Genomic DNA, 22,857 nt, shown 5'->3' on the forward strand with positions numbered 1-22,857 from the left:
CTGACCATGATGGAGGACTAATTGTCCATCAGTGATCAGGCAACCAGCCAATGGGGATGAAAGAGAAGATGAGTGCACCACCATTGGGATCAATGTGGCTGCTGATCAATGTGGGCAGAAAGCAATGGCCAGAATGGGGAGCAAGTTGCTCAGTTTGGAAAACTAACCTGCCTTTGAAGAGTGACTAACATCAAATGGAATTCATGCTGCTTATAAAGATGCCACAGAGTTACTCAAATTGACATTTCGCTGGATGCAGCCAGTAGATCTAGACCTGACCCCCAAAACAAACACATTCTGTTCTTCTGACCAATTTGCATCTTTCAAGAATTCTGTAAAGTGTTATATTGACTTGGTTAGCAAAGTTTAAAGTAAAAATATTCAATATTGAGGTCAAAAACAGACTTTATAACTGAACCTAACAGAGAATGTCTCATCAAATCTCTTCCTTTTATAGAGGAAAAAACCTGAAGCTCAGAGAAGTGAAGTGAGTTGCCCAGAATCACAAAGCTCACAGGCAGCAAAGTGAGAAATAACACTGGAACCTTTGGTTTCTAAGTCCAATGACCTTTCTCTCACTCCTAGGCAGCGTCCTTTGATCTTAAACCACAAGTTTAAAGAGGCATTCATACTTTGGCAGGGCAGACAACTTTGCCCAGCAGGAAGAAGTCCAGAGTGGGGCCTTCCCACACAGACAAAGCCAGGGCCAGCAAAATCCCAGAGCACAAGTAGGCACAGGATAAACAACAGACCATGGCCTCACTACAGCCAACTCACACCACTGAAAAGTGAGCATGCTTCATTTTAATTTCAACATCATTCTCCACAGCAGTTTTGTCCTACGTACACAAAGAAAGTCACCCTAAGCTGCTCGATCTGAAACTGCTGTGGCAAGTGCGAGTTCACCCTCAGACAGCAGGCACAGAGAGCGGTCACTTTGTGGGCTGCTGCCCCAGCTTTGTGTTCATATTTGGACAGGAATACATGCAGCTGGTATTTGAGCAGCCACTTCCTCCTGCCGTGTCCTGTGCTGACGCCTAGGGGGCGCTCTCGATGTGCTCCGCAGCCCAGGAGCATCATAACAGCCCAAAGTAACAACCAAAAAGACACAGCAGGGGTTTTTCCCCTTTTTAATTTACTCCGACGTGTTAAGGAACAGTAAAGACACAATTCCAATCTCAAAGAGGGTTTAAAAAACCTGCCTTGCTTACTGAGGCAGTGAAATATTTAAAATATATTTATTAATTGGATTATTTCCTTTCTGCCTCTCCCTTTAATTTTTTTTCCTAATCTGCCCTAAAAGTCAAAGTATGTTTCTATCCATTTTTATGGCATATGGCAAGCTTTAATGATAACAGAGTAAAGTCGTCTCCTGATTAAAATGGCTAGCTGAAACGACCTGCTTTTATTCCTGCTACTACTTGCCCTGTAACATAATGACCAGCTTTAAATCCATCAAAGTGGAGTACACAGTGCGATTGCAAAGGTTCAGACATGGAAATCCAGTAAATTTTATCTGCTATTCGGCCAAAGGATGCTCTCAAGTAGAGCTCCAGCCTGCTGAGTTTAAAAGATCAATTCCTCAATTCCTAATCATTCATCCCAGCCAGGGATCTGCATCTACCTCTTTCTCCAATTCATTCCCAAAATGTTCTCCTGAGGCATGGGCAGAGTATGCACAGGTTTCGAGAAGTTTAAGTGAAGAACTTAGAAATGCTTAGGATTCCTATTACCATGTGTAAGAAGAAAAAAGTCACAAGTTAAAAACAAGGCAAAAGGCAGCCCAAATAATTGAAATTAACAGATATTATTGAGTGACTTCAAAGTAGCTAGGCAGGATTAATAAGTGATCATTATGGCTAATATTAAAATGTATGTGTGTGTACATGTATGTACTCATATACAAATACATTATATCCTTTCACATCCAGAGAGTCAGGTTTTGTTACATGTATGTTTGCATATGTGAACAATTCTAGAGAAGATTATCTTGCACACAAAGCAAACAACCCTGCCCCCATTGTGAAAGAAGCAGATCCCCTGAGATTAGGGAAGAAGGAATTGCTTATGGTCAGCATAGGCCGGGAGAACAATGGAGACCTCCGCTAAAAGCATAGCAGCAGCAGCAGCCGGCTAGGATGGGTGGGGGACTGACCACATGGCCATTGCAAACTAGATGGCATTGTCAGTGTCACCACAAGTGACTAAAAAGGGCTCAAATTTGCAATTGTTATGATTAGCAGGTGGTTTAAGAGATATGAGGCCCACAAAGTGACTCAGACTGTGGGTCGGGGGGTGGACACCAGAATGCATTTTACTTTTTCCTATAGCACAAAATAAAGAGGCTTAGAAGCAGTTTCCTACTTGAATATATGAAAGATTGCAAATTCATATAAGTTAAAATAATGAAGATTATAAAATACAAAGTAGTTTCCAACATAAAGAATAGAAAATGGACAGATCCTTAAAATACTTTTGTTATAGTCTCATACAATCATTGTACATGAATTATGATAAATGCTATCAAATTACAACAGACAGGAAAAATTAATACCTATAATTTTTTAAAAGCCAGCTTAACTAAAGCTGTCCATAAAGTGCCTATCTAAAAGATGTTTTAGACAATTCAACAAACTTTAATAAATTATCTTTTTAATTTAGCACTTACTTACTTCCCAACTTTTTCATAGTTTCTTTCAAAACTGATTACTTATCAGAACACAAACAAACATCTAACAGGCTGCTTTTTTTATTCTTTCTGTTTAAAAATTTTGGATAAATCTTTGATAGTGAGTGACTTTACCAAAAAAAGGTGCCTCTAGGAATCTGCAGAGCAGAATTGTCAGGAATCAATGGTCTGTGGGCTTCCTTTCTGTCATTGCCCTCAGATGTAGTCCCTACACTGGATTCATGTAAAGGTAAATTTAGGGTCAAATGGCTAGAATTTCTCCCCCCCCACACCGCCGCCTCAGCTGTACAGCATGAGGACTAAGTTACTCTTACATGTATACATTTTTTTCCCACCCTTTGTTCTGTTGCAATATAAATATCTAGACATAGTTCTTGATGCTACTCAGCAGGATCTCCATGTAAATCCATTCCAAGTTGTATCTTTTTTGTGATTACTAACAGCCCAAAAGGTATGTGTGATGGATACTGAAGACCGGATCAGGAATATAAACTAATTTTCCCTAGGTCTTCCTTCTATAGACCTGCAGCTCAAAGATGGCACTCACTTACTGTTTGGAAAGAGAGTCCAATTGTATCAAAATTCATTGCAATATATGTATGGGGAAAAAATTGGAGGATTGATTTATAAGAGGTTACTTTGTTGTGCAATTCCATACAACTTCATAGAACAAAAAAAGGCCATTCCAACCAGGGAACCAAGAACTTAGAATCAACTCATTGAAGTCTGATAGGTTTGATAGATTATACTGCACTGAAAATGTGAGATCCCAAGCCATGTAAAGTGGAAAGAGTTCCTGTTGTGGCTCAATAGTAACGAACCTAACTAGTATCCATGAGGATGTGGGTTCAATCCCTGGTCTCGCTCAGTGGGTTAAGGATCCAGCACTGCCCTGAGCTGTGGTGTTGGTCACAGACATGGCTCAGATCCCACACATGTTGCAATATAAGTATCTAGACATAGTTCTCGATGCTACTCAGCAGGATCTCCATGTAAATCCATTCCAAGTTGTATCTTTTTTGTGATTACTAACAGCCCATAAGGTATGTGTGATGTGGTGTGGGCCAGAAGCTGTAGCTCTGATTCAGTCCCTAGCCTGGGAACTTCCATATGCCACAGGTGCAGCTCTAAAAAGCAAAAGAAAAAACAATAAAATAAAGTGGAGAAAGAAGCTACCACCCAGGAAAATCAGGGTATGGAAAAATTGCATCAATTAGGGTATTACTAAATTTTATTTGGCTTCTTTCTAAATTTAAATATATTTGAAAAATTATCCTATCTCTTATTTTGTTCATGGAAAACTTGACCAGTATATGCCTATCCTTGTACTCAAATGATTCAGACACAGGTCAAATGGAATTTCAATAATCCAGCGCCTGTGACTTGGGACCCTTTCCTATACCATAATTTTACACAAATGCCCCTAAAACTAAAATAGCTCGTTATAAGTAAATCTGCAAATGTGTGAGCAAGAAGTTATTTTCGCAAAACATAGCAGGAAATCTGCCTCATTCTTTTATAAATCTAACTCACCCTACCACACAAAGAATCCTGGACATTTTTAATTTGAGCAGATCTTTTAGGAATCTTTATTACTCAAAACAAACAAACAAACAAAAACATGTAGCAGCTCACCTTTTCAGAGAGCTATTCTGGTCAACCCAAATTCACTGAAGAATGACTTAGTTTCCTCCTGATTAATTCACTTCAGTCACAGCTTAGGAAGAGTTAGGTAGCCAAAGGACTAACAGCTCTTATTCCCACCCTGAATCATCTTATAATTAATGAAATGAAGTCTACAATAGTGAACTAGGCCATCTAGCTTCTGGTGCTATCGGCACACAGACCTGGACTTAGTGGTGCACTTGGTGTGATCTCTGATGTTTTTTCCCATCCTCTGCTGTATTGATTCCTATCCAAATGGTCAAACCTGAACAAGCCTTTTAAAACAAGAAATAATAGGCTGCTTGTGTCCTGCAGGAAACTAGACCATTCAGCCACAATTGGAAACATTTTCCTGCAAAGTTGATGCATTTGTACCTCACCTGACTGAACAGAAATTAACCCCCATTCACGACGCTGACCCCCACACAACCTACTCAACCTACTGCACTTGAACGTATTTATTTTGAAATGTTATTCACATATCGTTGCTATGCACTTATGTATTTAAGCTGTTGCATGCAGGCAACCAAAAGAGACTCCAATATTTGCCCTTTTCATGAGAATTGTGTTGGTAAGAATGAATGTAACAGTTTTCAGGTAGGTCTCTTGTTACTTAAAGAGGAATGTCTTTTCAATATAATTACCCAAAATGTCAAGGTAAATAAGAAACATTTTAGTAGAGAAAGCCCAAATGCCTCTGGCATTTTTGTTGCTGATTTAAATGCACAGGTGTTGGAAACAGATGCAAAGGCAAGTGCTTCTTTACAAAGAATCACCTACAAACATTTGCACAATATAGTTACAAATATGAAACATAAACTATATTTAAGAGTTCTCTCAGTTCATTTTCCTTTTAGCATAAGTATGGTTACTTAAATAAATGACAAACTTTCTAGATTATATATTTCTATAATACTTATAAGTATACATTAGTTGTATAATTAAATGAACTGAGTATGTAGTTAAAAATTAAACAAATTTATTGAAAAGAATAATATCCCTGTTATAGTTCTAGTCACCCAAGCCCAACACTCAGGAATGTAAACATAACTATCCCAACTTGACTTCATTACGGTATTTGATCAATGCCACAGGAACTACTCAGTACCATGGACAGAGAAGGTACAAAATAAATACCTAAGGAATGAATGTGGTAGTTATTTCAGTTGAACGCATATGAAAGGAGAAAGCTGAAGTTTATGGCTAAGTAACACAATGAAAAAATTTTCTGATTTTCCAGGATTTATGAATTGTTTATTACACTAAGGACACTGCTTTCACTAAGATTATAAGTCTATGGAAGCTTTGTCTTATTGTGTTCCCAATCGCAAAGTGAAAAATATAGTAAATTTAAAATATATGTAATTTTAATTACAGTATAAACTCTTGTTTCAACATGTAGCCTTGAGAATAGCTCTAAAAGTGATAAAATAATTTGTGAATTTGTTAAGGAGTCTTTTCTGCTATTAATGTTACTTGGTACTTGGACTTCATGCATAAACATAATACAGTCATGTATATGTTAATAATATTTTTAAAGATAAAAAATTTACTTAAGAAAAACTCTATGCCTGATTAGTGATTTCTATATATGAAAACATCAATGTAGCTTTCATCCTTTCTATGAAATTAGTAGCAAATAATTTTAACAGATTTGCAGAAATTTTAAAATGTCATGATTTATTTCTGTTATAAGACCAAAAGACAATTTCAACTCACACATTAGTTGAGAAAATATTATTAAATCCTACATATATGATACTTTGCTAAACACTGGGGCGTTCAAATAGGAATTAAATATGCCCCGTAGCTTCCAAAAAACTCAAAATCTAATGGAAAATAGGTATGAAACAGAAAGGAAAATAAGCATGTATTTAGTGCAGGTTATTTGCCAAATACCAAGCTATGGAATTTACATATTTATATTATTTTAGTAGATATTATTAAGGCTATTTTTAAATACAAGGAAAGTAAGCTTCAGCAAGGTTAAGTACTCTTTCCATATCACTCAGCTAATAAGTAATTCAGGTTCTTTCTAATTCTAAAGCCTATGCTCTTGTTTGTCTACTCAAGGCTGCCCCCCCGTGCAGGAAAGCTCCACAAAGGAGGTGTCATTTTAGCCTGAACTATTTTACCAATCATTTACAGACAATGCAAGAATATGCTTATTTCTTACTTCTCAGGATACTACACATATACAACATGTTGATGAGTCTATGTTTGTAATTGGTCTCTTGATTTTTCTTGCTAAAGGAAGGCATTTATCACACGGACAATCCAAAATCAGACATGACTCACAAGTCTTTTATGTTTACATTTTTGGCAACAACTCCAAAAGTATATTCCTATTAACCACATTAGCAAAGACTATCAAAATAAGTTTGCCTTCCAGCAGCATAGGAATTTTTATTTTCCTTTTTTTATGGTCATACCTGTGCCATATGGAAGTTCCAGGACTAGGGGTACAATCAGAGCTGTGGCTGCCAAGCTACACCATAGCCACAGAAATGCCGGATCCAAGCTGCATGTGAAACTTACACTACAGCTTACGGCAACGCTGGAGCTGAGGACAAGGATCAAACCTGCATCCTCACACACACTCTGTTAGGTTCTTAACCTACTGAGCCACAATAGGAATGCCATGTACAGGAAACTGATGATGGAAATTCGCCTAGAGCTACTGGGTCACATAATGACTGCTGCTTTAATTTAAAATATGTTGTGGGTAACAGACAAAGTGTATAGTCCAAAGTGTATATCTATGCCCACATTTTAAGATCCAGGTGTTTCATGGAGGTCCTATAACATAACATGTCATAAAATAACCTGTTCCCAATGCACTAGTATCCATTAAAATCAATAGGGTTTTGCAAGCCATGCATATGATAGATAGTATGAAATGTAATTAGTATTGGAAAATTGCTATAAAATCTCAAGCTCTTTATACTTAAATGACGAAGATGTTTTCCACTGGGGCTCCTTTTTTAGAGTAACCTAGAGACTAGAGTCTAAAGGATTATATAATTGGTGTCATGCTGGTTTTTAAGCAAATGAAGCCTATTGTTTCTGTGCATAAGAACACAAAATTTTATCACTGCGACAAAACACTACTTTGATGGCACTTCCTGAAATGAGGTGAAAACCAGAATTTAATAGCCCTTGGGCTGAAATTGTTGTATCCTATATCTGACCTGCTGGAAATAAATTATCTGAGGATGACATCCCTTAGGCTATGGGTTTATAATACAAAAACCCCCAAAAGCTTTAAATATGAAGTAATACCATGAAACACCATAATTTAGAGTCTCTATTATAAATAGAAATATTCGCTATGAGGCATAAAAACATACATATGCTGGGTCCAAAAGACGCTTGGAAAGAGAAAGAGGGAGAGAATAAATGCACTTTTTTTCTTTCTTTCTTTTTAACCTTATCTGTGCATTCCTGGGTCACACAAGCATTGTGCTGACTCTGGATGAAAACACCCCTTTGATGGAGGATACATGCTGAAAGGGAGAATTCTGAATTATGTTCTCTAAATTATCCAAGGCTTGGAGAGCAAGTATTGATTTTGAAAATGACTGAGCCAGACCTCGTACTGCAGAGCCCCCTCCCTCTCTCCCTGTGCCCCAAAGCACAACAAGAGATCTCGGGTGCAGTGCAGCCGCCAAGAGGCCTTAGGCTGGCAGTGTTTCAAAAAATCAGAAAGTCATCCATCAACCATAGAGTCATTGGAATAAGTACATAGTAGCTAAAGACACATTTCATCTGCTCACAGGCTCCGATTCAATGAGCTACGAGGAGAATTAGAATGATATTGGACCGATTAACTAATGCACTCTGGGAACCATGAACTGTTAAGGTGTTTATTTTGCTGCCTCACATAAAAGAATGAGAAGTTTATCTGCATAGTTAAGCCATTCTGTTTGCTCCTGCCATAAATAACTCCTGAGCAACTCTGAACCAGACCTCTTTTACAGAGGCAGATTAAAAACCAGAATTTGTTCTATAATTGCTTCCACACTTTGCAAACAATTTAGGTTCACCATGTACTGCACTGCTGTTATGGCTGATTGTGTGTATGCAGGTATGCAAGCACAAGTTCACCTGCTTGTGTGTGGTTGGAACTATTATTAGACATTAACTTATTGGGGAAACAAAGACTAAAATTACACATTTCCATGATTGAGACTATCACTTAATTTTATTTAGTCAGTAGTGGTGATGAGCATAATGAACACATCACAAATTAAATCAGACAATATTAGACCTTTGTAAGCTTCTGAATATATATTTTCCATGTCTAAAGAACTAACAGGATGCAACTAAGTGATATTCATGCTTAGTTTTACATGGCCACATTTCCAGAAGAGCTTGAGACAAATTTTCAAGTCCCTTTATCCTCATACATTTGACCTTTTTATTTTTTTAGGGCCGCACCCATGGCACATGGAGGTTCCCAGGCTAGGGGTCTAATTGGAGCTACAGTCGCTAGCCTACACCACAGCCACAGCAACGCGGGATCCGAGCCGTGTCTATGACCTAGGCCACAGCTCACTGGCAACGCCGGATCCTTAATCCACCGAGCGAGGCCAGGAATCAAACCCGCAACTTCATAGTTCCCGGTCAAATTTCCGCTGAGCCACGATGGGAACTCCTATCCTCATACATTTTAAATTAAAATATAGTTTAAAATTATAATTAGCAAATAAGTTCTCAGACCTAGTACATGTTTTAAGAGATACCAATTTAAGCAAGACACCATTTAGAGCAGGGTTTCTCAACTTTGGCACTATTGGCATTTTTGACTGGATAATTCTTTGTTGTGGGCTGTCCTGTGCATTGTAAGATGTTAAATGGCATCTTTGGCCTCCACCCATTATATGCTAGTAATATCTCCTCCCTACCAAGTGGTGAAAACCAAAAATATTTTCAGACATTACCAAATGTCCCCTAGGCAGCAAAACTGTTTCTGGTTGAAAACCATTCATTAAGAATCTTTTTTAAAAGTTTTTGAGAAAAAATTTTGAATGTTTTTCTGAAGGAAAGTAACATAAGCACAAGAACTCCACACTCATTTGCACCAGACCCTGAGCATATTATGCAGAGCAACTATGATGGCTGAGAGAAGGTCCAGGAACTGCGAGGCATTTTTTCAGGTGTCATGTTCTAATTCTGTGACATAACCATATAAAAGACTCATTTCATCTCCAAATGGAATTTTTAAGTTATTTATAGTATTATTGTTGAAATTTGGAGTAAGAAACGTTTTATAGATTCTTTTGAGTCCACGTTTTCTATGATTATTTTTACAAAATGGTCCAATTCCTTGACTTGCTATAGCTAAAAATATCACACTGGAATTTCTCTCATAGAAATGCTCCTATTTATTTTTTCCCTCAGCCTTTTGAAGGATATGCAGTTGAGTGATGGCACTGATTTCATTACCAATTCCTCCTGAAAAAGGGCAATTTTATTGGGTCAAGGTTGAAAAAACAAGTCATGGGATAAAAAGAAACCTAATCTACCTCTAAATCGCTCTGCAACTTAGAAGTTATTATGTTGGAGACAGATCTATGTAGACCCAAAGTCAAGTCTAGAGCTGGCTCCTATCCAGTGAATTTGGGCAGTAGATTAAGCCAGATAGGTCCTGTGTCTTAACAAAGTGGCAAGGAGTGGTTTGAATGATCTAGGCTAAATAATTTTTATGATGTTATGAATCCTTATTGCTTGGAAGGGGAATTCAACTTGGGAGGTATTTTATATACAGTTTCTATTTCTATTCTACAGCAGTACTTCCTAAGGTATGGACATAACCACAGGTTTCTATTCAAAAGCAGTTTGGGAAGAACTGGGTTACACATAACGAAATGAGCTAGGTAGCTACAGATTTTACTCAGAGCCTTTAATATATCAATGTGCCTTGTGATCTTTAAGGAATTCTTTCATGCCAGGGCTATTTTAAGAAACTAGTTTTCCTCATGATGCAATTTTGGAAACAATACATATATACAAGGGCAAATGCCTGGTATTATTTTATAAATATAAAAATCTAAAGCTCTCTTCCCTGTACCACCTTGGGCCTTGGGCTTTGATTCTATCACTCTTGAGAGTGATGGGCATGTGGTCCATAGGTTTATGGCTTGTAGACAGTAACTGGCTCAGATATAGCTGAGAATATGTACCTAAGATCTGGAGGCATGATAATGCTCTGAGAAAAACATAGGATTATCACCAAATGACCTAGATTCCAGTCTCTGATCTATCAGATGCTAATTCTGAGAACTTAAACAGATCTCTGACCTATTTGTGCCTCAGTTTCCTCACTTGCAAAGTAGGTACAAATATCCCTGAATGATATTTCACAGATTAGTGCAAGTCTTATAATGGGCCCACACATATAAAAAGCCAATAGTAAGATAAAGTGTTATAAAAAGCTAGTTAGCTTTTATTTTTGTTGTAGTTATTACATAGAAGGTATCATCTTAATCTGAGACAACATGCTTTTGCTTTTGGTTGAAAGAAATAAAAATCCAACTTAAAGTAATTTAAACAAAAGAAAATACTGGAGAACTCTTGTGGTGCAGCAGGTTAAGTATTGGGTGTTATCACTGCAACAGCTTGGGTCACTGCTGTGCCACAAGTTCCATCCCTGGCCCAGGAACTTCCACATGCCATGGGCACACTCCCCTACCCCCTGCCAAAAAAAAAAAGTAAAATATTTTAAGAAATTGATTTAAAAGGATAGTGGAAGTATGTCTCTTAGAAGCCATGGACTCACGATCCCAATAAAAAACAGATGGCACACTCAGTTGAGGAAAATTCAAGGAGAGCTTACTTACAAAGGGACTAACAACAAAGGTATAGGTGGAATATGGGGAGCTACAAATGACAGGGCAAAACCTTGGCATTGCTGCAATAGAGCTGTCAGCAGAAAGGATAAGGAAGAAATGTCACCAGAGCCTGAAGGAAAAAAAGCCATGTGTATCTGGTAGCCTTCTTTCAAGGGACACAAAGAGCCTGAGATGGCCCCTCCTGGAGGACACAGGAAGAAATATCTGAAGCAGACTCTTCTACTTCTCAGATCTCCTGCTGGGGCTTCCTCAACCAGAAGTCTGAGGGCACAGCCCCATGGATATAATGGAGGAAAGTCTTCTAAGGCAGAGAGGGGGTGGAGAAGGGTGAAAAATGAGCCTGTAAAAGCAAATTGAAGATGCCCAGCACAAAGTAGAAAATAGCTTCAGGAATGAATGAAAACTCAAGGCTCAGAAGCCATCAAGGGAAGACATGTGTCTAGCTTCAAAGTACATTTCCTGAAACATTTATTTAGTACTGTGATGACTTTAACATACATATGTAACATTTTTTATATTCTATGCTCTAGAGTTAAAGCTCAATTCCCTTCCTCTGGAGAGGTGGTTGGACTTAGTGACTTGCGTCTAATGAAGAGAGTATGAAAAAAGGTAAATTAGGAATAGCTGTGGAGAGACCTGGTGGATACTACTTTAGCCATGTAATCAATGTCATCCTTGCCACTGAGAAGTCATGTTGATAGCATGTACCTCTGACATTATGTAATGAAACAGCACTTCACCTCTGTGGAATTCTTCCTTAAGTCCATAACCTCAGCCAAACCCAGGAGGAAAAAAATATCAAACAAACCCACACCATGAGGCAGTCTATAAAATACCTGGCCAGTACTTTTAAAAGTATTATGTGGCTCAGTGGGTTATGAACACTAGTATCCATGAGGATGGGGGTTACATCTCTGGCCTCTCTCAGTAGGTTAAGGATCCGGCATTGCCAAGAGCTGTGTTGTGGGTCACAGATGTGGCTCAGATCTGGCATTGCCATGGCTATGGTATAGGCCAGCAGCTGTAGCTTCAATTCAACCCCTATTCTAGGAACTTCTTTCTACATGCTGCAGGTACAGCCCTAAAAAGAAAAAAAGAAAAAAAAAGAGAGAAAAAAATTGTCAGGATCACAAAGGGAAAGAAAAAACAAACATTGTCACAGATTGGAGGCAACTAAGAAGAAATGATGACAAAGGGCAATGTAGTATCCTAGATTGCATCCTGGAATAGCAAAGAACATTATAAGATAAGCAAAATCTGGATAAAGCCTGCAGTTTAATTACTACCATAGTTTATTAATTTTGGATAAATGCACCATAGTTACATAAGATGATAAAGAAGAGGAGGAAGCTGGGTAAAAGGTATATGTGAACACCAGGTACTATCTTTGCAACACCTGTGTAAATCTAAAAATACTTTAAAATGAAAAAAAAAATTAAAGGAAGCATCAGTATATTACATTTTCTTGTTTGTGCTCCTCCCTGAAAGTTTGGTTTTCTCTCTCCCTCCATCCCCCCCTCGTTCTCTCTCTCTCTTCTCTTCCTCTCTCACTCTCTCTCTACCCCTTCTTTCTCCCCCTCTCCTCCTCCATTCCCAATCCCCTCTATGTCTCTCTCTCCCTCTTTCTCAATAGAAGACCCAAAATTCCTAAAGAACAGACTAACTCTGAGCAGACCAACTGAGGCCAGGTGGAAGAATCATACTGTGACAACAGGGTATCCCTTGCTGCAAATAAGCAGATGAGGCGGAAAGAAGAATTTCCAAAGATAGAGGTATTGGGTAGTGGGCAATTCAACAGGCACCCATGCAAAATGAGCATTTTCTACATTCTTCTAACTCATTCCAGTGGTCATGCTCTTGGAAAGCCTATATAACCACATAGCAAAAAATTTAAGGCTGTTATGATGATAAGACCTAGGGACCAAAAGCAACTCTGATTATAGGGACATGAACTTAGAAACTTGAAAGAGTCTATTTGTTTTCTTACATTGTGGTGACAGAATAATTCTTTGCCACAAGTGTTCTCCCTTCATGGATTCTGTTAATAAGAGAATATTGGTATTTTTCAGAGCCAAGAACATCCGTTAAATTACCCTATCTACAGGATAAAACTATGAACTCATTACTACCATAGGCATCTCCATAAACTATGTGATAAAGTAGTAGAGCTGTAATAGAGGCTTTATAGCTACAAAGAGCAGAAAGTCTTGCTCAAACTGGTATAAATAATGAGAAAATGTATTATAATGAGAAATTGTATTATCCCTGATAGCAAGAAAGGCAGGTGAAGGGTGGGCTCCAATTCTACTTCCCTGCAATTCTATGGCTCTTGTTTCTTCCCTGTGGAGGCTTGTGCACAGATGGCTTTGAAATGGTTGCCAGCAACAGCTTGCTTCATTGTGTACATCCAAAGGAGAGGAGAAAATCCTGTCCCCTACTCCTGGAATATCAGTGTTTGATACTACTTTCATTGGTGCCAACTTTCAGGCCAATAAGAGTTACAAGGGGAATACCATGCATGAATTGGGTTCTAAACCAATCACTCTAGGAAGGAGAATGGGAATACTATGTCTGACCTAAAATAATCAGGTTCCACTCATGGAGCTACAGTAGGGTAAATACCTGAACACATTTGAAGTTCTGTTAGAAATGTAGAAATGGGGAACCAAAATCCCTATAACTATAAAAGAGCTATTAGAAGTGTAAGCACTGGAGTCAGGCTGTTTGAATTCAAAGACTGATTCTACTTTCATGGTCTGTGTAATGTTGAAGAAATTACTTTATTTCTCTATGCCTCAGTTTTCTCATATGTATAATGGGGATAATATAACACTTGTATAATAGCATTGCTATGGGGATTAAATAAATTAATCCTGTTAAAAGCACATAAAGCAGTGTCTCACGTACAGTAGATAATTATTAAATGTCAGTAAACAGTATTTTATAGATATCTGCAAATGTAAGCAGAAAAATCATTTTAAACCCAAATCTTACATTTAATATGGTTTAAATTTTTGTCTTCTGAGATTTTGAGAAAAATCACTAGAATCACTAAAGTTCTTAATTTCTAAAATAATAATACATGTCATCTAGAGAGTTGTTATGATCCTCAAATAAAATAATACAGGCAAAGGAACTGAAAACATGCAACTGCCACATAGATTAACATAATTCATGTATACGAATATCAAGCAAAAATTTTGGTATTCAGGAAATATGACTTTCTATATTTTTCTGTAACTAAACTTAACTTCTAACAGGAGCCCCATTCTCCTAGTGGTGGAGTTCATTATAGTCCATCTGGGGTAAGCTGGTTAAATTAAGATATCCAATCTCTTACCCCCCATAGATACATTTGATCATTGGTTGGGTGGGAGAGAGCACTTGCCTAACTCCAAGGTGTCAAAGTCTCATAATGGTATCCACTGGGATACTACTGGCTCTATCAAGTGTCCATACATACGCCATCCAGATGCTGCTGTGTCCACCTCAATCCTGAATATGAGACCCATGCACATCCACTAGTTTTGGTAAGTCACATCTGTGTCAGGTAGGAAAACACTATGCTGCTCTCCCCAGAAACACTGGAAGGTATAGAGCCTCTTGAGATTGTCCAGGGATTGTCTACCTGGACATTGCACATAACCATTTCTATTTCGCCATTCTATACCATGGTGACCACACAGGAAGATATGCAAATCTCATTGTCTTCTCAAATACTCCCAAGAAGGAAGGTACTGCGCAATCCCACTCTTGGATTATCTTACCTAGCAGCCCCTCCCAGACAAGTTATGCGGGGAATGACAGGATACAAGCCTTTCCCAAGGGCCCAGCAAAATCTGAACTCCTTTTCTTCCCTTCATTTCCTCTAGGTTAGGACAAATGGATACTGACTGACCACTTAGGCTCCTAAATCTATTATTTATGCCAGGACCTCAGCTTTTGAAATTTAAAAACAAGAATTTGTCTTTTATTCAACTGCATCATCCCTTCTCTGAAGCAATAAGCTCAGGAATGCTCTGGCTGCTGCTTGGGTGCAAGGAAGGTCACAGATTAACTGGAATTGTTGAGAGTAAAAAACAAGTTTAAAATGGTATATCAAGTATTATTCTACAGTACCTCTATGATCAAAAATATTTTACATTGTCTGATTTATACCCTGTCTCTTTCCAAAACAAAGACTTGAGATAGCTTAATATAAAAATATAGATACATTGACAAGAGAACAATTAATCTGAGACCAAAAGAGAAACCAAGGACCAAGTTCTTTTATCTAGTACTCAGAAGTATAACAGTTTAACATCACCATCATCATTTCTTACTACCTAGTGTGTGAAAGTCTCTGTGTTAAGTATTTACACTTTAAATTCATAATAAACAAGAAGTAATTACATTTTTACAATAATCCTAGCATAATAGATATTTTTATCCCTATCTCACTAAAACTACACTGAGATTCCCCGGAGTTTACTAGTTTAAAGCGTCTCCCAACAAAAACCTGACGGTGTGGTTAACATTCTGATATACCACCTAGATTCTCCCTTCTGCTGACAGCAGTCAGCTTCAGCTGCAGAGAACTGCCTGCTTCAAGGTCACACCCCTCCCTAGGACCATGCTTCCCATGACACCTCAATGGAGGATAAAGGTCAGGCCATCTTGACATAGACAACTCCAGACAACTCAGAAGGGTCACACTAGCTCTAGTATTCCTCACGGAATATGTCATAGTGTGAACATGTAATTGTAAACATGTATTTAATGTATGAAGATGAAGTTATACTAACAGCGAATTGGTGTTCCTACAACTATTATATAACTTTGGTTAAAAAATTATATTCCTACCTTAGAAGTGCTTTCCTTTCTGACTCCAACATCTATCTACTTTTTCTATGTCATCTACTTCCTGATAATTGATCAAATGGAATAAACTTTTTCTCTATCATCATAAAAATAACAATATAACTTACCTTTCACCAAGAAAAACATGTGGATACAAACAGTCAATATTTAAAAGATATTAGTTTTAGATGGAAGCTTGATTGACTGATAAGGAAGAACTAAGTAATTCACTCAGGTATGAGATCCAAAGGGTCCATCTACCAATCCCCTCTCCATCTACCTGGCATAACAGGGCTCAGTAGCAATGGACCCCAGGTCCTAACACACTTGCCAAGGGCTGGATATGTCATCTCCATGGAGAGTGTATTCACTTCTATGTTGTAGCACCAGGTTAGGTATCACAGTAGGTAACACAGCACTTGGGAAGCCTTTGCAGCCATCTTTCACAGAAAACACATGCACCTTGTTATAAGTTTGTCTCATTTCAAGTTCCATACTAGGGGATAAAACTGAATTCCAGTGAATGAATTGTGAATTACTTTGTGAATTTGGGCTGTGAAGGCAGCCAAAGTAGATAATTCTTGCCTATTAAGTGGATTTATCACACATTCAATTGCGTAATTACTTTTTTAAAAAATCCATTTTCCCCATTTTATTGTCATGAAGATACAAAGGGGACATTTTGGATAAAGAAATCATTATCTAGGCTTGGGAATAACAACTGTTCCTCTTGTAAAGTTGAGCTTTTATATCCATTAAGTGGTTCAAAGAAAGGATCAGTAACTAGAGGCTGCTTACTCCCTGCCCCTTTACTTAGAGAAAAATAGTGCTGGTCTTATAAAGAGGTGGCTAAAGAGATACTATTGGAGGAACAATGAGAAAGCTCCATGGATCCAGAAAACATGTGTCAAGTACTGTCACAGTGCCTGAAATTCCCCCATTAGTACGTTACTCATTTAGGTCAGGTCTTAAAATTTTCTGAAACTCATTAACAACCCAATTAATAGGCCATTAATGTCTTAGGGTTGGGGGAGACTGTCTTAAGCCATCTGCAGTCCCAACTTAAAGAATAGGGACATCAAAAAGAACAAGGACATGGCAAGAAAAAAACAATGAATGGACATTGGGCAACTGACAGAGAATAACCAATAGAAGCAATGAATAGTTCATACAGTCCTATTTTCATATATGAGAAAACTGAATTTGTAGAGTAACACTTCTAAAGCTTTTTTTCTCAGCTATTAGTTGCCCAATATTTAATATGCTATCCTCAGGTACAGGATGTCAAGGTAAATTTGGGAAACCTTAAATCAAACAAGTTCAACAAGTTTCTATCCTGCAGGGCTCATTAGTACTAATATGCATTGTAAATCTTGGGATAGAGAGAAGGAAAGGAAATATAGGATCACATATTGCCATAAAGTTGCTTAGCATCTTCCAAGACTAATTGCTATAGAAATACTTCTTTAGAGAAGTGAACTGGCTTGCCTGATGCATATGTGATACTAGCTTTTATAACTCCTAGTGGAATTAGTTTTCTACTGTATTGCGGTCCTCCGATCCCATTATATTGCTTTGGGTAAGTCCCGAGGAAATGCTGAGAGACTGGCAGAAAAATCCTCAGTTTAAAACAAAACAACAAAAGCCACACCTGCATGAGCAGGAATGTACTCACAGGACTATGGGGTTCACAGCTCACTCTCAGTGACTTTGATGATGAAATAGGTGTATCAGCCAGAGCAGCAGGGTAGCTTCCTTCCTCCATTTTTCTATCTCATCCCTTCACAGTGGCCAACTGGTAGAAAAGAGCAATACCTGGGGAAAAAATAAGAAGTGGCTTAACCCAGATTGGAATACTTAAGGCTCTCCTCCTTAAAGCACACTTATGGACCCCCTAAGGTCACCCAAAGGAGCCCAGACCAAGGCCTAGGTTTTTGTGCATCTGCCAGGAGGGCACTGTCAATCAAGTTAGCTGATATCTCAAAAGGATAAAAAGGAAAACATTATAAGAATCTGAGAAGCATGAGAACTATGAAAGAGAGGCAAGCAATAGATGGATTAACTTATACCAGGAGAAGCAAAACTCATGGAACAGAACATGAAGTTAAAATTATATTATTAATCATCTCAAAGATTAGGAAGAGTATATGAAACATGAAGACTATATGAAACATTTGACTTTTGATATAAACATACATTTTCTTTTTTTTTTTTTTCTTTTTTGTCTTTCTAGGGCTGCTCCTGTGGCATATGGAGGTTCCCAGGCTAGGGGTCGAATCGGAGCTGTAGCTGCCAGCCTACACCAGAGCCACAGCAACGTAGGATCTGAGCCACGTCTGCAACCTACACCACAGCTCATCGCAACGCCGGATCCTTAACCCACTGAGCAAGGCCAGGGATCAAACCTGCAACCTCATGGTTCCTAGTCAGATTCGTTAACCACTGCGCCACAACGGGAACTCCTAAGCATACATTTTCTAGGAGAGAGAACATATGAATTGGCAGTGTAACTCAAACTAGCAAAATAAAATTCAGCCAATCCACTAGATGATAGAAAATGGGTGTGAGGGGAAGTTGAAAAATAAAAATGAAATAAAACAAAAGAAGGCATATTAAATAGAAAACATGAAAACACAAGGCCAAAATAAAAAATAGTGGTTAATATAAATATAAATGATTTAGAGCCACCAGTAAAAATGTTAAGAACATACATTATCTTCAACAGGAATTTAAAACACATGGCAAAGAAAGGTGAAACAAAGAGAAATACATACATAACAAAGATAAACCAAAAGAAGGCCAAAATAGCTATTTTTCATTTCAGACAAAAACAGAGTTAGTAGGAATAAACATCATCAGGAACAAAGATGATGATTATATAATAGTAAAAGAATAATATAACAAGAATATATAATAATCATGAGTAAATATATACTCAATAATATAGCTTCAAAATAGATAAAAAAATTTATATAACTCCAGGGAGAAATAGATAAAGTGCCCCTCTCAGGAAATGATGGATAAAAGATGAAATAAAATGATAAATATTTTTCTAAATATATAAACTTTATAGCCAATGCACATAGACTAAACTTTCACTAGGAGCATTGTAAAAATTCACAAAAATTGATCATGTGCTAAGTCACAAAAGAAAACTTTAAAAATTCTTTAAGGTGTGCATTATATATAATGTTGTTTTTGTCTACAATGCAACAAAGGAAAGTGTTTCTAACAAAATCATACCTTAATTTTTATGTCTAGAAATCTAAATACATATTGTCAAATAATCCCTAGAATTAAGAGGAAATGACCAGGGACATTATGAGGTACATAAAAGCATTAAATGTCAAACTGTATTGCCTGCAGTTGAACAATACTATAATGGACATTCAGAGCCTTACTTACATTTATGTAAAAGTTAGAAGGAATGAAAATAAATAAGAATAGTTAACTTAAAAAATCTAGAAAAAAAAGCAGCAACAGAATAAACTCAGAAAAACAAGAAAAATGGAAATAGTAAAGAAAAGATAAAAATCAGTGAAATAAAGAACAACAATAAAACAGTAAAGGTCATTAGGAAATCCCAAAAAAAGTTTCATTAAAACAACTAATAAGAACAAGATGCTGACAAAACTGATCTAGAAAAGAGAAAGAAGTACAAAAGAACAGACATTTTTAAAAGAAACAGAGAATGTTATTAACAATTGCACCCTAGAAAATGTGACAACCTGGAGTAAATTGATAAATTTCTATAAAACTATAAAATATCAACATGAATACAGGAAGACATAAAGCACATGGAATTGCCAATAAGTAACTTGAAATCAGTGAAGGAGCATGATGGAGGATAATATAAGAAAAAGAATGTGTGTATGTGTGTGTGCATGTGGGAGGGAGATAGAGACTGGATAACCTTGCTTTACAGTAGAAAATTGACAGAACACTGTAAACCAACTATAATAGAAAAAATAGAAATCAAAAAAAAAGAAAGAAAGAAAAAAGAATTTCTCTCTACCACCATCCCTAACCTATAAAAAAGACCTCACAGGTGAGTTTATAAGTATTTTATAAGAAAGCAAATAATCTTTACCTTACACAAGTTTTGTTTGCTTGTTTTTATTTGTTTTGGGCTGTGCCCATAGCATGCAGAAGTTCCCAGACCTGGGATGGAACCTGAGCCATAGTAATGGCAATGCCAAATCCTTAACCAATAGGCCACAAGGAAATTCCCACAAGTTTTTTTTTTTAATTTCTTTCTTTGTTCTTTTCTCTTTTTTTTATGGAAAATAGGAAAAGGAAGTTATCTAGGTCATTTTATGAATAATGCCTTTATGCTACAACCAAGAAAGAGTTGTTAAAAAAAGAAAGGTAGAAATACACGCCAATTTCACTTGTACAAATAGATGTCAAAACCTAAATAAAACACCAGTTAACTAAAACCAACAGTCTATTATCTGTAACACCCCACAATTAAAAATAACCTAGGAGTTCCCGTCGTGGCGCAGTGGTTAACGAATCCAACTAGGAACCATGAGGTTGCGGGTTCAGTCCCTGCCCTTGCTCAGTGGGTTAATGATCCGGCGTTGCTGTGAGCTGTGGTGTAGGTTGCAGACGCGGCTCGGATCCCACGTTGCTGTGGCTCTGGTGTAGGCCAGGGGCTACAGCTCCGATTCGACCCCTAGCCTGGGAACCTCCATATGCCGCAGGAGCAGCCCAAAGAAATAGAAAAAAGACCAAAAAAAATAAAATAAAATAAAATAAATTAAAAATAAAAAAATAACCTATTCCTGTTAAGTTTAACTTCAAAAATATATCAATTTACTACATTAATAAACAAACAAGAAAATTATAGCATATGCCCTATTAGTGACAGCTCAACCAAGTACTACTGGTTCTTGGCCAATTTAATAATAAGAGGAAGAAAGAAATGCAAGATTTGGGAGGAAATAAACAAAATCTTCATTGGCAGGAGATATAATTATTTGCATAGAAACCCAACAGAATTAACTACCAAACCCAATGGAATAAATGACCAAAATGGAATGTCTATTCAGAATGCTGGATACAAGATGAATATATATATAAATCAAAAACCTCTCCCTATATAAGCAATAAGTAATTAGAAAATGCACAAATAACAAATGCTGGAGGGGGTATAGAGAAAAAGGAACCCTCCTGCACTGTCTGTGGAAATGTAAGCTGGTACAACCACTATGGAGAACAGTATGGAGGTACCTTAGAAAACTATACAGAGAACTACCATATGACCCAGCAATTCCACTCTTGGGCATATATCCACACAAATCTTTCCTTAAAAAAGACACATGCACCCACATGTTCATTGCAGCACTATTCACAATAGCCAAGAAATGGAAACAACCTAAATGTCCATTGACAGATGATTTGATTAGGAAGATGTGTGTGTATATATACACAATGGAATACTACTCAGCAGTAAAAAAAAAAAAAAAAAAAAAGGACAAAATAATGCCATTGGCAGCAACATGGATGGAATTAGAGATTCTCGTCCTGAGAGAAGTAAGTCAGAAAGAGAAAGACAAATACCATATGATATCACTTATATCTGGAATCTAATATATGGCACAAATGAACCTTTCCACAGAAAAGAAAATCCTGGACTTGGAGAATAGACTTGTGGTTGCCAAGGGGGAGGGGGAGGGAGTGGGATGGATTGGGAGCTTGGGGTTAATAGGTACAAACTATTGCCTTTGGAATGTATTAGCAATGAGATCCTGCTGTGTAGCACTGGGAAGTATGTCTAGTCACTTATGATGGAGCATGATAATGTGAGAAAAAAGAATGTGTACATGTATGTGTAACTGGGTCACCATGCTGTACAGCAGCAAAAAAAATGTATTGGGGAAATAACTATTAAAAAAAGAAGAAGAAGAACAAAAAAAGAAAAAAATAAGTAATTAGAAAATGCAAAAGAAAATAGGCTATCAAAGTAACCATTACAGTAATAAAGCACAAAAATTTATGATAAAAGAAAATCTGAATAAACGAAGAGATATATTAATGAATAGGACAGTTACACATTAAAATATCCAGATTCATTTTAAAATATGATGTAATTACAATCAATATCCCAAGAGAGAAAGTACAGAAATGAAAAACTAGCCAAAATTTATATAGAAAAATAAATATTTAGAAATAACTATGAAGTTTTTGAAAAAGGAGAGCAAGAAGTTGAAACATCACACTATAATGGCAACTGCACAATTTTAGTATTATATCAGAATAGCATTGTTGCAAGAAGATAAAAAGATTGTCTTAAGAGAATGCATATATATATATAACTGGGTCACTTAACTGTACAGCAGAAATTGACAGAACACTGTAAATCAACTGTAGAAAAAAAGAATGGAGAACTCAGAAGTAGGTCCATATCAATACAGAAACTTGCAATATGTCAGAAAGGGCATCAAAAAATAATGGGGAACAGATGGACTACTTAGTAAGTAAAATTGGAATAAGTGGCTTACTTTATCTTAAAAAATAAGATTAGCTCACTGCTTTTAAGGATACACACACACACACACACACACACACACACACACACACACTAACCTCCATATGGAGTGAAAACCTAAATGATAAAGACAAAATAGTAAAGTTAGTAGAAGAAAATACAGGAGAATATCCAACAAAACAAGAATAGAGTTATGAAGGGTAAAATTGTGGGACTGACTACATGGAAGATGAGGATTTTGTCCACACTTTGATATATTTAATAGGTGACTGACAGAAAATTTTTCAAAAGTCTATAATTTGGAATAGATAACAAAC

At 37.0% G+C, this 22,857-nt stretch overlaps 1 protein-coding gene across 1 annotated transcript in view; it reads right to left on the reverse strand.

Annotated features, from left to right (window-relative positions):
• Positions 1-22,857, reverse strand: part of LOC110261071 (uncharacterized) — an 856,894-nt gene that overhangs the window by 704,686 nt on the left and 129,351 nt on the right. The window contains exon 2 of the mRNA XM_084969796.1: positions 17,723-17,862. The gene's annotated coding sequence lies outside the window, so the exon portion shown is untranslated. The remainder of the gene's footprint in view (positions 1-17,722; positions 17,863-22,857) is intronic.

The sequence above is a fragment of the Sus scrofa genome, chromosome 1, assembly GCF_054392235.1.
Source record: "Sus scrofa isolate SSC_HxYL_T2T_F1_AM1 chromosome 1, Sscrofa_HxYL_maternal_Yorkshire_Landrace_v2.0, whole genome shotgun sequence".
Taxonomy (NCBI): Eukaryota; Metazoa; Chordata; class Mammalia; order Artiodactyla; family Suidae; genus Sus; species Sus scrofa.